The sequence below is a fragment of the Cricetulus griseus genome, chromosome 2 (genome assembly GCF_003668045.3).
Source record: "Cricetulus griseus strain 17A/GY chromosome 2, alternate assembly CriGri-PICRH-1.0, whole genome shotgun sequence".
Classification (NCBI taxonomy): Eukaryota; Metazoa; Chordata; class Mammalia; order Rodentia; family Cricetidae; genus Cricetulus; species Cricetulus griseus.
Genome location: NC_048595.1, coordinates 460,691,197 through 460,706,178, shown reverse-complemented (window position 1 = coordinate 460,706,178; position 14,982 = coordinate 460,691,197). Strand labels below are relative to the sequence as shown.

The window sequence follows — 14,982 nt, the reverse complement described above, 5'->3', positions numbered from 1 at the left end:
ATATTTTTAGCTAAAATTAGTTTTTTAGTGTATCTCCCATCATGGAATAAAGAAGTATCAATTATGAAGGTCAATGAATAGCATTAAGAGAATATTTATATTTACATTAGAAATTAATCTCTATTCATAAGCCTGTTTCATTGATTGCTTTAAGTCATGTGAAATGGGACTCTAGACTTTTGTCAGAACAAACTGTTACTTGGACAGTCTCACATTTCTCATTTTACTATTAATATTCAACTACTTCATTTGAGATACATTTATTAAACACATATTATATTTCATACATTTCCAAAAATACCACATTTGAGAATTTTACAACAGGAACACTCACACAATAGAAAATTAAGCTGAGGAGGAATCATGAGCAAGGTACTGCATACAAAACTGAGCTGGAAGGAAATGCCTGAGAAGAAAGTGTGAAGTTTCCAAGGCAATCTTGACAGGGGATTCAGAGGAGAGTTTGTGTGGAAATCTCCCATTCCCATGTCCACCCCTTATTTTATTGTAGGATATCTTTATTTACCCTCCATTGAAACTGTCCTTTGTTCAAGGGGAGCATATTGGTAACTTCATTATTGTACAATTCTTACTAAATAAATATTTGCATGTGTTCTTTTAATAACATGAGTGTTAAATTTCCTTTGATATAAGTAAAGCTATTTGGGGTGGCAAATCAAGACATATAGCCAACACAGACTTGATAAATAGCATGACGTGGAAGAGTGTTTGCTGTGCAAGAATGGGAACCTAACCCTAGAACCTGTGTTACAAAAAATCTATGCATGCCCCTACCTATCTAAAGGGTGGCAGAGACTAGAGCCCAACACTGGACTCCTTGGCTTTTTTTCTTGGACCTGACCCAGTGACAGTTCCTGCCTCAGGTAAATAAGGTAGAGAGTGATAGAGAATTGGATGCCTTCCTCTGGCCTCCATGTGCACACAAGTGCATGTATCTGTATACACATGTGCATATACACACATATAACACACTCACTCAAGTATATATACACATACAAAATAAAAATTGGAAAGAAAAATAGCAATTGACAGAAATTTTCAAGTACATCTACCACCTTGACATGAATTTCTTAGCTATCTGAGAAATACCCTGCTTACTTGTTCACATTTATTGGAATAGTAATGCCTAGTTTACATGAGTTTTAAAGAACTCTAACCTATAGGCACCAGTAAAATCAGGATAAGCTCTCTTTATGAATCCATGTTGCATTTCTCAAGGCATCTTTGCTGTTTGGTTGTGATGTTTCAGTTGGGATCACAGCAGAAGGCAGATGGCACACCCACAGAGCTCATTTCAAAGAGTTTAATGAATTTCCAAAACTAAGGGACCAAGGAGTAGATAATGAAACACCCAACTATTATCAACACAGGAAGCTACTCCTGGGTGCACAGAGGGGAGGTGAACCTATTGGATTCAAGCAAGAACCAGGGCCTTAGAGAGAAATCCTTATGGTGCCCTGCAGGTCAACATAACCCAGAGACCAGAAGGCAGCTCAAACCCAGCATTATCATCACAGAGGTCACTCTCTTGGAACAAGAATCAGGGCATAGGAGTGCAGACTGAATCCCCAAGCAATCTTTCTTTTATAGGTATTTCTATTTTTCAATCAACCAGGGATAACACTCTTTTTCCTTCAAATCTCAAGGATACCTTTACAGTTTTATCAGTACTTAAGAAATAACAGAGCACAGGTGAAGTGAAAATCTTAGCAACCAGCTTGATGTAATGGAGACAAAAACAAACATATAGTTAGACATGGGATAGAAACAGGCAGTTTATTAAGAAAGGAAAAAGCGTTCCCAAGAACTGAGGTAAGTATTATTATTATTATTATTATTATTATTATTATTATTATTATTATGTTATCTCCCAGTGATACACTTAGCAAGTGGACTACTCTACTTTAGGTCTGACAAGTCAGAAACATTTACTTTAGAAATGAACACATTTTCTTCCCAGAGAATCTAAGACAATTGAGACTAGACCCCAGACGTTCACTTTTTACTGACCAAAGAAGTCCTTATACCCAAAGGAACAGACCAGATAATCTTTTCAAAAGTTAACATTATCAGAGATTGCTAAAAATATGTCCTAGGAAGGCTGGGTGATGACTCTGTAGTTAAGAGCACTGGCTGGTCTTGCAGAAGACCTGGCTTCAGTTCACAGCACCCACATGAAAGCTAGCAACTGCCTGTAATTCCAGTTCCAGGAGACCTGAGGCCTTCTGTGTACACACTGTATACACATGGTGCATGTATACACATGTAGGCAAGACAATCATACTTATAAATGTACAAAATAACACTACATCACAGAATATGTGCAAATTCTGGGATGTATATTATACAATTTAAGCATTATTTAAAATTGAGAACTACAGAAATTGGTGCAGCTCATGTAGTCATTACCAGCTTCATTTTTTTCATAGATAAGGCAAGAGTTAAAGAGTAAATAGAGGCTAAATTTCCTAAGGAAAAACAAAGGATGATTTTACCATGTTCCATGAATCCAAGGTGCTGGAGCAAGGATGCCTGTCTTGAGCAACCTTTCCACTTCCGTTCTCAGAGCCTTTTAAATCAACTCTTTGATTTCACACTTTTGTTAACCTTTTGTCACTCTATAGCACAAAATGCCTTAAATGCCATGATTAGACTGCATTACATGTCAGTTTGTGCATCTAAGTGCAATATGGAACATGACAAATATTTTTTTTCAAAAGAAAGACTGACAAACTGATCTATTCTTGTGGTAACTTCAAATATTTTAGTCATAATGAGCACAGGACAATTTCACACTGGAAATTTTCAGACACTGGCCTAGGAAGAATTTAACAATTTTTTGTGAAGTCCATATGTCTGAAATGAATATAACTGAGCTGAGGTAGACTGACTACTATCCTGAGGATGATGCACATTTGTCAGAGTTTATTTTCTACCCTGTGACAGATCTGCAGTGATGGTCCAACTGACTCAGACTTTCTGGTTAATTTCTCACATTATAATAATATGATTTCTACCTTGGTAATCCAACAGATGGCTTATTTCTTCCTGCCTTGGGTATAAATGAGAAAGGGGATCAAATTCAGTGCCTGGTAGGGCCAGTGTTGAAATTCTAACACAAATCATTGACACCTTCACACCTGTGCACAGAAGTGATGCATCTAGTTGTCCATGCCAGCTTACCAATTTAACTGCCATGGCTCCACATCTCTGGTTTGGCATCCTATGGAGAGACCATTTGGGGGCACCATTAGCTGTTTGCCTCAATGTTGTTGTTATACATTTTTCTGGGCAGAACTTTACTATTTTTTTCTAAAGCAAGGTCAGGATTACACATCCCCCACCCCCTTACCAACCATTTCCACCACTATACTGGCCAAACTCCCAAAGATGAATTGTTCAGTGTAAAACATTGCAATGTTAAAACAGATGTAATTTGAGTATGGAGGGGATGGTTTTTTTAATTGGATGACAAATTCATACTTTAGCTAGAGAGATTACATGAATGTTACTTGTTTTGAAGCCTTATCTAGAAAACTGTATTTTTAAGTAGTAAAAAGGTATGTGAATTTTTGGCAATCCTTCCTGATGTGAATTAAAGACCCTACTTCCCATTGTTCCATATACCTCTTTGTCTCTCTACTCAGCAAGGTCTTTAAGGTTACATGAAGAAGTCCACATTTTCCAACATTTATTAGAAATCTTCAAGCAACTAAAGAACGCTAAATTAAACAAACAAAACTTGCACTTTCAGACCCAGAATATTCTATGTCCACAGATAATTTTTTTCAAGAATAACAATGGAGGCAAGAATTCTACCACTGAACCACCAGTGCAATTGAGTCAGGGGAAGAATAGAGGAGAGCAAGAAAAGAGATACCATAATAGACAGAGCCACTACAGGTTTAAAGAGAAATCTGGCACTAGGGAAATGTCCAGAGATCTTACACGGATGACCCCAACTAACAATCTAAGCAATAGAGGAGAGGCTACCTTAAATGCCCTTCTCCGATAATGAGATTGATGGCTACGTTATATGCCATCCTAGAGCCTTCACCCAGTAGCTGATGGAAACAGAAGTAGACATCTACAGCTAAATAGTGAGCTGAACTTCTGGAATCCAATTGTAGAGAAGGATGAGTGATGAGCAAATGTGTCAAGACCAGGCTGGAGAAACCCACAGAAACAGCTGACCTGAACAAGGTCATGGACCCCAGATTAATAGCTGGGAAACCAGCATAGGACTATTCCAGACCCCCTGAATGTCAGTTTGGAGGTCTGGGCAATCTATGGGGCCTGTGGTAGTGGATCAGTATTTATCCCATAGTATATGAATGGACTTTGGGAGACCACTCCACATAGAGAGATACTCTCTCAGCCTAGACACACAAGAGAGGGTCTGGTCCCTGCTCCAAATTATATGACAGACTTTGAAGATCCCCCATGGAAAGCCTAGCCCTCCCAGGGAAGCAGAAAGGGAATGGGATAGGGTATTGGGGGGGGCATGGGAGGAGAGGAGAGAGAGAGAGGGAACTGGGATTGACATGCAAAACAAGCTTGTTTATAATTTAAATTTAAAAAGATAAAAAAGAATAACAATGGTTCCTTTTTATAACCTTATTTCTAAATATTTTAAGAGCACTGCATCTCTAGTTTGTAACTTGAATCCAGTGTGAAAGTAGGCTTGTAATTAGCAGACATCACAAGCAGATTATCAGATAATTTTAAGTCTGAGATATAGGAAGAAACAGAATACATAATAAATACCTACATTTAAGGGAACGGGCTTACAGGGTGTATAACAGAATATAGATTTTCAAAGTAAATTATAGCTTCCTATTGGTAGGATTAAAAATTACTGTGTAGAAGATTAAATACTACTGTAGGGGATAGTAAGCCACGCCTGCTAGAAGCTGGCTACAGTTGTGCCTGACCATGCCTGTCAGGGCGTGGTCAAGGTGAGGTCAGGGTGATGCGTAATAGATTTTTAAGGGCTGCAAGGTACATGGGAGCCCCTTCTCTCTGGCCTGCCTGCCTTGCTGCCCCTGGCACACTCTGGCTTGCGTTTGGCTGGTGTTTATCTGAATAAAGATATCTTAACCTTACAGACTACAGATCATCATGTAATATACTACCTAGAAGCCTATGGAGAAATCTAAATAGTTGTATTTCCAAAATAGTGTAATCCTGAAGATTTCCAAAGAGAGTCTATTTCCCCACAATGTGCCTTCACTAGAGTGTGGTCAGCAATTCAACAGAGGTGCCCTGCTTTTCAATCTTGAACTCTTTTAAGTGTATTACAGTATATTTAAAATGCTTAGCAGAGTGTCTGATACATATGAATATTCAACAGCATTCCTCATGTCCTTGAAAATAATAGTGTGAATGTCCTAAGGCCAAATTTTCTACCACATAATAATGCAATACCAATCAGTTCAATAAAAGCTGTCAACCCAAGTAGCTGGAAGGGCTTTCCTTCCAAAGATGACCCCATCCATCCTTCCAAGAACCATACCCTCAATGATGGCTGGGATGGGCACAAGAAGTACAGCTTATCCAGTTGTATTCAAAACTGGGTTCTCTAGTTTTTTCTAGTCTTGTCTCTGGATACAGTATGTCACACAGGGTGCAGTCCCCTTTCTTATGCTTCTGAATTTTTAGTTCCCTAACTCCAGCACCAGTTCCTTCTTTCAAAGATAAGTTTCTAAACACATTAGCCTATATAAATGCTAGTTTTATATCCATTTAGTTCCCATCTCCACAAATAAAAGTTAACCCTTCTTTCTAGTATTATCATTCTATATTTTAAAGGACAGCAATTCCTTTATCCTGTACTTCATCTTAAAATTTTTACTTGTTCCATTGGCAATTGGTAGGTATAAGCATGATTTTACCTTTATTATTCACAGTACTATACCCATTTGAACTTAAAATGAAGTTGTACACATCATCATTTAACAAAAATTTCATTCTTTTGACTTAAAAATATAGATGTATGCCAATTTGTATAAATGTATGTATATATGTACTGATTTTTTCTGACTTTTAAATTGTTGAGCTTAGAGAAGTACATGTTGTTCAATGTACACGAAAAGAAGGCATACCTTTAACTCAAAAATCACGTGGACATCTGGGGCACTGGCTCAATGGGTAGACTATTAGCTGCAAAACCAGGGTACCCTGAATTCAAATTTCTAGAATCCATGTAAAAATCTGGGCATGGCTCTGTGTACACCTATAACCCCAACACTGTTGTGGGGCAGGGATAAGGGGTTGGTTGGGACAAGAGAATCATCCGGCTTCTTGCTGGACACCAGCCTGGCTAAAAGCTGAGTGAGAGATCCCATCTGAAGTGAACAAGGCAGACTAAAGCAGGACAGTCAAACTGCAGTTCTCCTCATATACAGGGGTATTGTCACTCAAACACTGCTTATAAACTACACGCATACATAGCACACACAGACTAATGTAATGAGGCTATTTTGTAGCAATGTGAAAATTTGTAGGAATATATGTCTAATTCTTAAGTGTTAATGAGAGTTAAAACAACTCTCTTTTGAAGTTATATACAGTCCACTAAGAAATATAGTTATAATATCATCTGTGACTCTCATTGCCATCCGCATAGAGAATTTCCTATTCCAAGCTGAGACAGCATTGCCCTTCATGCTGCTGTATTTTATAATAGCTGTCACAATATGTATTTAATGTAAGTATTCTTAAGACATTCATAAACATCTTTTTCTAGTACCATGGAATATTCATCTTTGAGAATATGAATACTCAAATTTTGTGGAAATGTACACCAGGTAAATTGGATTATAATAAGGAAGTGATGGAGGCTGTGCTGTAGTTTAATGTATGCACACAAGAAAGCATATCCATCTAAAAATTTGCTTAAAACCTATAGCTAGACAATTTAAGAAATTCTATAGTTCAATTTTAATTTTTACCTCAACATGCACATGAGTACATTTATATTCTTCTTTGCATAAATTAATGCAGACAAATATGCAAGACAGAATATTTTCCTTCAAGGCTAATGTGTAATTTTTTAGAAATGAAAAGAGAATAACTTTCTGAAACTTTTTTTTATTAAATTGAAATTTGAAAAAAGCAAAGTAGTAGAAACAATTCAGAAAATATGCATGCCTCTATGCAATACTAAGTTGTATTAATTAAACTATGAACATACTGTTTCAATACACATATCAAGTCATTACTTCTTTTACTTACTAACAGATGCTTTGACTACACTAAAACGTCTGGTACAAGCATATGAATTTATTTCAAAACACAGGAACCCAGACATACTTGTAAGGCACATACTTCTATAATCATAACTGTGGGAATTGCTACTAACTAGGCTAAAACAACAAATGATGTTACAAAGGAGGAGCATATGTTTCGGCATTCCAAAATGTTAATATATCCAAGCAGGATGCTAGAATTCTATGATACATTATAATAAAAATTGTCTGCCGTTTAATGAGTCTTGTTTGATTACCTGGGCTAGAAATTGGCAAAAGTTTTCCTCAACCTCCATTTTGATCAATTTAGGGAATTTAGGGTATTAGTGCAAAATGCTTTGCTAGCTATTCTGTACATTTTAAAAATTCATACATGCTGCATGGTGAGCATCAGAATAAAAAGAGATAATGTGATAAAGATGTCTCAGTGCTTCATTTTTTAATAGTACAGTTTCCCATAAATAATAGTTACAATGTTTATAAACTGAATTTTCATGTAAGAAAAAATTTAAGGCTATAAGGAATTTTAACTCTAAAATATCAGAACCCTTAATAAGGAAAAAGGCCACCGATAATCTAAGCATTGAAAAGAGGAAAATGGCTCTCCAATGGGCAAGGGAAAGGCACTATAATTAATGACTTTTTGTAGGGTTGGGAAACACATAGCCAGAGACTGGCAAAATGTTGGTCATGACTGAGTGTGAGCAAGCCTCCCCCACCCCCCTCTGCTATTTCCAGAGCATTGTTTTCAATCATCAGTCATGGGACTTCATTACATCATATGGTTAGTCTTTACACTTCTTACTCTTCCACAAAACTGAAAATACATTGAAGTATTGTCTGTGCCTCTACTGTGCCACCTTCCAGATATACAAGCTTACTTAGAAAACTGCCCTCAGAAGGAGTTTGTAAGAACAAAGAATGTGGACCTATAATCATAGAAAGGGGAAGCATATGTAATCCCATCATCTCCCCACTACTTTACCAATGCCTGGGTAACTGCCAAGAAATCTGGAAAAGCCATTGCAAATGTGTGTCAATTCTATAGAGAAAAAAATAGATTAGGAAAAGGCTAAGATTAGAAGCTGCTATATTTTATTTCAAATAGACTATTATATCCATGGAATAAAATATCATTTTGTAGTATTTTATTTTGTCTCCTTAAATTACACTATATTGCAGTGGTGATAATAATAACAGGGTCGATAATAATAATATAGAAAGTTGACAACGCACTTTCTATAGGCCTTTTACTACCCTTAAAGTTTACAGGTCTTGACACATTTAATCTTCTCTCTTACAGATAATATTACTATCCCCATTTTACAAATGTGGAGACTGAGGTGAGTGAGGAGAGGGGACATAACATCCAATCTTTAGGACATCTTTTGTTCACTTGAATTTAAATCAATTCCTATAATAATTGGCATGCTTAAATCTTATGTCATTAAAATAGAGTCTCCCAAAATAATTCTTTGCACTGCATTTCCATTTAAAAAAATTAATCCTATCTCTTCACGTGCAGGTCACAATACTTATGCTTGCAAAATAGAGAAATACAAAAAAATCCCACCATTATATATCTATTAAAATTTACATATTCTGACTCAGTTGGGGAGTTTAAACTTTCTTTTCTATCTACATACTTGCTTCAATTAGGTTGCCAGTGTGTCTTCCCAACATATTCTTCCAGTATAACATGATAAACCCTCTGTTAGAATTACCTTTAAACATGAGAAATAACTTTAAACAGTGAAAGTTAATCATGTTTATTTTGCATGCAGGTGGTGGCACATGCCTTTAATCCCAGCACTCAGGAGGCAGTGGCAGGTGGATCTCTGTGAGTTGGAGGCCAGTATGGTCTACAAATCGAGTAGAGGCCAGGCCAAGCTCCACAGAGAAACCATATCTCTAAAAAACAAGTTTAAAAAATCATGTTCATTTCACATGAACTTGAATATGTTTACTGTCACTTTCTGATGTGTGTGTGTGTGTGTGTGTGTGTGTGTGTGTGTGTAGTGAAACACAGCGAAGTTTCCTAACTTTACTCTTTTGGATGTGTATCCACATTCGTTTAGCCAATGAGCCTTCCACAAGTTCATTAGTAACCTTATTTAAAACAGCCTGCCTTTATTTCAAGCATATTGGTCCCAGTATACAGAAGATGTAAAAGTTTATTCTCTCTCTCTCTCTCTCTCTCTCTCTCTCTCTCTCTCTCTCTCTCTGTCTCTTTCTCTTCCCTCTTCCTCTCCCTTCTCTGCTCCTCAACCCCCCCCCAATGCCTTTTAAAGCATCTTTGGAAGAAGGCCACAGATATTGCCAATGAGAGGGGACACACACAAGGTTCACTTGCTCTTTCCATTGTCTCCCCAGCCTGAGATGTGCTTTCTAATCTACCTGGTGATAACCAAGGGTGTTGAGAAAACAAGAGCCTGATGTTTCTACAAAGGTGAACCTGGGCTTTGGCACACCAAGGTGAACAAATGTGAATGTCATATTCTGATTAAAAGCTCTCTGTATTTTCCCCTCAGGAGTTTGGAGAACTTTTCTTACATATTCTTGCCAAACATAAAGTTCACACAGTTGGCAAGAAAACAGAGTCACAGAATGTGTAATATTATTCACGCTAAAGGATGGTGCATACTATCAAATGTCACAACAAAACTCAGAATGTTATATAATTAATACACCCCAATAAAACATTTTAAATTTGTGTGTGTGTGTGTGTGTGTGTGTGTGTGTGTGTGTGTGTGTGTGTGTGTGTGTGTATTTTACATATAGAATATATAAAGAATGAATGTCTTTTAAAGTTGTCCTTCATGTTTGACAAACTAATTAAACTGCAAACTGACTTTGTCACAACCACACTTAAAAAGGTATAGGTGGATACTCAGGTGAAATTTGAAGCTCTCCTGAGCAGATATTCCCATGGTCCCCTCTCCTCAGCCTTTAGCTATTTTACAATAATGCCTCTGCAAGGCAGACCTTCTGCATGTCTACACTTGACCATGGCTCTGACAGCTTGAAGGCAATCTGCACAGGGCTTCATTTCATCACCCAGGTTTGCACTATAACTTTTATTTCACCTGGAACAGCTTTGGATAGCAGGGAACTCTAGACAACACCTGATTGTGTTATATTTCATTTAAACAATCTCCCATTTGTGAGTTTGGGGCTATTTTAATTTTTCTTTTAAGAAATAAGTTGGCGATGAGCATCTCTGTATCTGAAACCTATACTGCTTGGAAATATTTCGTAAATCCTCCAAACTTAAATTATCAGGTAACATGTGATGTACATTATTGAAATCTTCACATATTCATGCACATTAAAAAAACCTTCCAGAATGCTTGGACCAATAATCATTATGATAACGGAGTAAGTATTCAGTTCTTTGCACTACTGACAAAAAGATTATTTCTAAAAACATTATAATGCACAGTAAAAATTATATCAAGTTAGTATTCAACCTTATAGTCTAAATTGTACTGACTTTAATATTTTAAGATACACATTCCAAGGCCACCTTTATCTACTTTTCTTTATATATTCTGTCATACATTTTTACTTAAGTAACTTTTTCTTAAGACATCATACATTATTATCATTACCTGTGATTTTGTTCCAATTATCAAACTGCCTTAATCCTTGTTTGAATACTGGCAGCCAGTGGCTCAACCTCTATTCACATGTATATATCAATGCTTCTGTTTCCTGTATAGTTCCTCCTGTATAGGAGGATGCAAGTCAACTATAGAGGATGGGAATCTCACACAAACTAATACTAATAAAGTATCTCTCTTACTAGGCTATAAATAATATTCTACTTCTTTGTTAGAAACCAGCCACCATTAGCCAATTATTTTAAATTCAAGCAGACTTTAGAATAACTTATGTTATTTATTAAGGTGAATTTTCTTTAGTTTTCAGCCAGTTTGCTTTGTTAAGCTCAAAATGAAACTCAGAAATAGGTCTTTGCAATAAGCTGTCTGCTAATTCTTGTGAATTATATTACTAACATCATCCTGAAGAGTGTAACAGACTAGAAAATACACAGAATTAAAATACACAGATAGAACATGGTAGGATCAGTATCATAATGACACACAGAATTTTGTGGTTAGGAACATACAGGAAAAACATACAACTTGTTCTGTGGTGGTTAAATGGGTTTTCTTGTCCCAGAACTGATGCAGAGGCTCAGCCCTAACTAATGACTGTAATTACACTGAGAAGATTGGACACAAATCAGCAGAATGTATGTGCTGCACTAGCATATCTAGATGATCTAGATGAGCTAAATGATCTAGACACTGGAAAATGATGTGGAATATGGAGAATTTCTTGCTTTGTGTGAGAATGCTAGATTTTACATTAAAAACTATGGGGCCTTTAGATCTTTGAAAGATCACATTGGCTCGAACACTGTCAATGGGAGACTAAAAGACCCTCCAGAGTACCACTTAAGAGCACTTTAGGTTAATGTAGGCAAGAGAAAGAGGAAACTTGACTATGGCAGTTTGGTTGGGAATATAGAAGCACAGAGGTTTGGCATTAGGAGTTGAATGTCAACTATTCACTTCTCCAAAGAAAAAGAGGAAGAGAGCTATAAACAAAACTACTAGAGTGACTGGCTAATAGAAGTGAATGGTTGTTCCTCCCATTTCCCAAAGATTGATAATATAAAGAGGCACATGCATGTCAGACACAAGGCAGAAATTAGGTTTTATGGAACTTTAAGTAGATATGATTTGCTGGTTACCTTTAGCCATATACCCCCACAAACATTGGTATATCCCATCTGGCTTCCTGGAAGTGTCCAATACATAGAAAATTCTAACTACACACATTTTTTGATGAATGTATTCTCACCAGTGTACCTGAAATAGAGTATGAAGAGGAAAAAGAAAACTAATTTAAACACCAACCACCCTGTTAACCATGTTGATACATACCAGCCTAATGAGAATGCCAGGGTGCCAGCGATCTGACCCCACACAGTTCAACATTTCTCTCAAGAACTGGGAGTCACACTGAGGGAAAAGGCCAAGAGCAAATCCTAGACCTTTAATGCCATGACAGTTGTGAAGTTCAGCATCACTTACTGACTTAGGAGAACTGGAGAGTTGTCTTAAGACACATTTGTCCCTGTGTGATTGCTGTGAGTGTATCCTCTGCCCTCTGAGGTGTGTGACTGATACCCATCTGTCACTTCTCTGGCAGAGAAGAGACTGTAATCCCATTCCAGGGACTGAAGATTCCCATCTGCTAAGTGTTAAACTGTGCCCCTTTCAATATTTTGCTCAACTAGTAAGGGATGTGAAGACAACCTAGAATTTGGAGTTTCTGTGAAATTGTAAGTGAACTTATGCATGAAACTGAGGTTTTCACCAGAGTAAAGAAAGTTACTTGTCTGTGCAACTAAACAAAGAGTATGAAAATGTGCATAGATGAGACACTCTGCTTACCAAGTTGGTCTTCTACAAAAATAATACTGAGACATTAGCATGATTACACATAGAAAATTTGCTGTTTAAACTCAAATATGTACTTTAATTTTATATTTTATGATAATTCAGATTTTCCAGCTGCTCAGCCCATGCCTGTTCATTGAATTCTAAACTATAAGTTCTAGTATAAAAAGAAATAATGTTTGATGAAGGATATTGAAATTACAGAAAGGTGAAAGCTAAAGAAAAAATGATTGGGGCTGAAGAGATAACTCAGATGTCTAAAATCTACATAAAACAGCTGGGTGTGGGTAGATGGCCTTTCAGTCCTAGGGCTGGGAATGTAAAGACAAAAGGATTCCTAGCCTGTTGCCAGTCTTGTCTATTTGGCAAGTTCCAGTCCAGTAAGAAACCAACCCTGTCTCAAAAAAAAGTGTATGGGGACCAGGCTTTGGTGGCACACACCTTTAATCCCAGCACTTGGGAGGCAGAGGCAGGTGGATCTCTGTGAGTTTGAGGCCAGCCTGGTCTACAGAGTAAGTGACAAGATAGGCTCCAAAGCTACACAGAGAAACTATGTCTCGAAAACACAAACAAACAAACAAACAAAAAGTGTGTAGGGATTGTGGGTGGGGGCATGGATGTCCTTGAAGAACACTGGAGACCTGAAATAGTTCTCTGTCCTCCATTCTCATCACTCACCCACACAAATGTGCACCTGCACACAGAACACATATGTACACACACATATGAATGTGTTTTAAATCACCCTTGATCTTAATTTAGACATTTTTCCTTGCTAGAGTTTTCAATGCATAGTTTATATCATGAACTATGCATGGACATATTCTTTGGTATTTTTACTAAAATTTTCAACCTTTTATTATTTATTACTTTGGACTGATTCCTGTTTGCCATCTTCAGATGCATCAGGATTGGAAGCAGTTCACCTGTGTTGCTTTTGCCTGGGAAGCTCTTGAGAAGCCCCCAGGCTTTTCTCCATTGTTTACTTCAGGTTCTTACTGCAGGTCCACATTCTAAATGCTGCCACCACCACCCTGAGATTTTATCTCTAGGCTTTATCTAAAGAATTATTTACTGTAGACAGTTACTTTCTTTGTATATTTCTCCTTTTAGGTTAAAGTTCGAGGACTCATTTTAATCCCTGTTTTGTAGATAGACTAATGTTTATACATAGTAAACATACAACAAATATTTTAGAAAAACTAATGAATCTGCAATTAGTAAACATCATGGCTATCTATCAGAGAATACTTCAAGCATTTTCACTAAAATCAGGAACAAGAAAAGGTTGTCTCCACATAGCTATTCAGTATAGTACTTGAAGACAACTGTATGAGATCAAGGGTATGCAAATAGGGAGGGAATATGCCAAAGTATCTTTATTTGCAGATGATACAATAGTATAGATAAGTAAACCTAAAATTTGGCTCAGTGGTTGAGAGCACTGGCTGCTTTTCCAGAGGACCCAGGTTCAATTTCCAGCACCCATATGGCAGCTCACAACTGTCTGTAACTCCTGTTCCAAGGCATCTGACACCTTCACAGACACATGCAGGTAGAACAGCAAAGCATATAAAATACAAATAAATGATTTAAAAAAAATTTCACCAGGAAACTCCCACAGCTGATAAACCCTTCCAGCAAAATAGAGGGATACAAAAGTAATACACATGTATCAATAACCTTCCTATACACAAATAACAAATGGGCTGAGAAAGAAATCAGGGAAACAACACTTTTCACAGTAGCCTTAAAAATTCTGAAATATCTTAACTCTAATCTAGCAAGTGAATGACTTGTATGATTAAAAACTTTAAGACATTGAAGAAATAAAGATGATATCAGAAGCTGGAAAGATCTCTCACATTCATGGATCAGTATGGTTAATATAGTAATAATAGCTGTCCTCCCAATGGCAATCTACAGATTCAGTGCAATACACATCAAAATCCCAACACAATTCTTCACAGATTTTGAAAGAACATATGGAAATACAAAAACTCAGGATTGCTAAAAATCGATCATGAGTAATAAAAGAACTACTGGAGGTATCACTGTACTAATTTCAAATTGTACTGGAGAGCTATAGTAATGAAAACAACAAAACATTGGCACAAAAATAGACATATTGATCAATGGAATTAAGTTGAAAACACAGTCGTAAGTCCACACATCTATGGACACCTGATTTTTTAATGAAGAAGCCAGAAATGCATGCTGAAAAACAAGACATCGTC

The 14,982-nt window shown here is 36.9% G+C and overlaps 1 long non-coding RNA gene across 5 annotated transcripts in view; it reads right to left on the bottom strand.

Moving 5' to 3' along the window:
* The window catches only part of LOC113833818, a 290,919-nt gene that overhangs the window by 175,843 nt on the left and 100,094 nt on the right, over positions 1 to 14,982 (bottom strand). For 4 of the 5 annotated variants that reach the window (XR_004768845.1, XR_004768846.1, XR_004768847.1 and 1 more), the window contains one exon: positions 3,205 to 3,244. This is a non-coding gene — a long non-coding RNA (uncharacterized LOC113833818). Of the gene's footprint in view, positions 1 to 3,204; positions 3,245 to 8,256; positions 8,314 to 14,982 lie in introns of all 5 variants that reach the window. The other variant, XR_004768849.1, reaches the window with a different exon arrangement.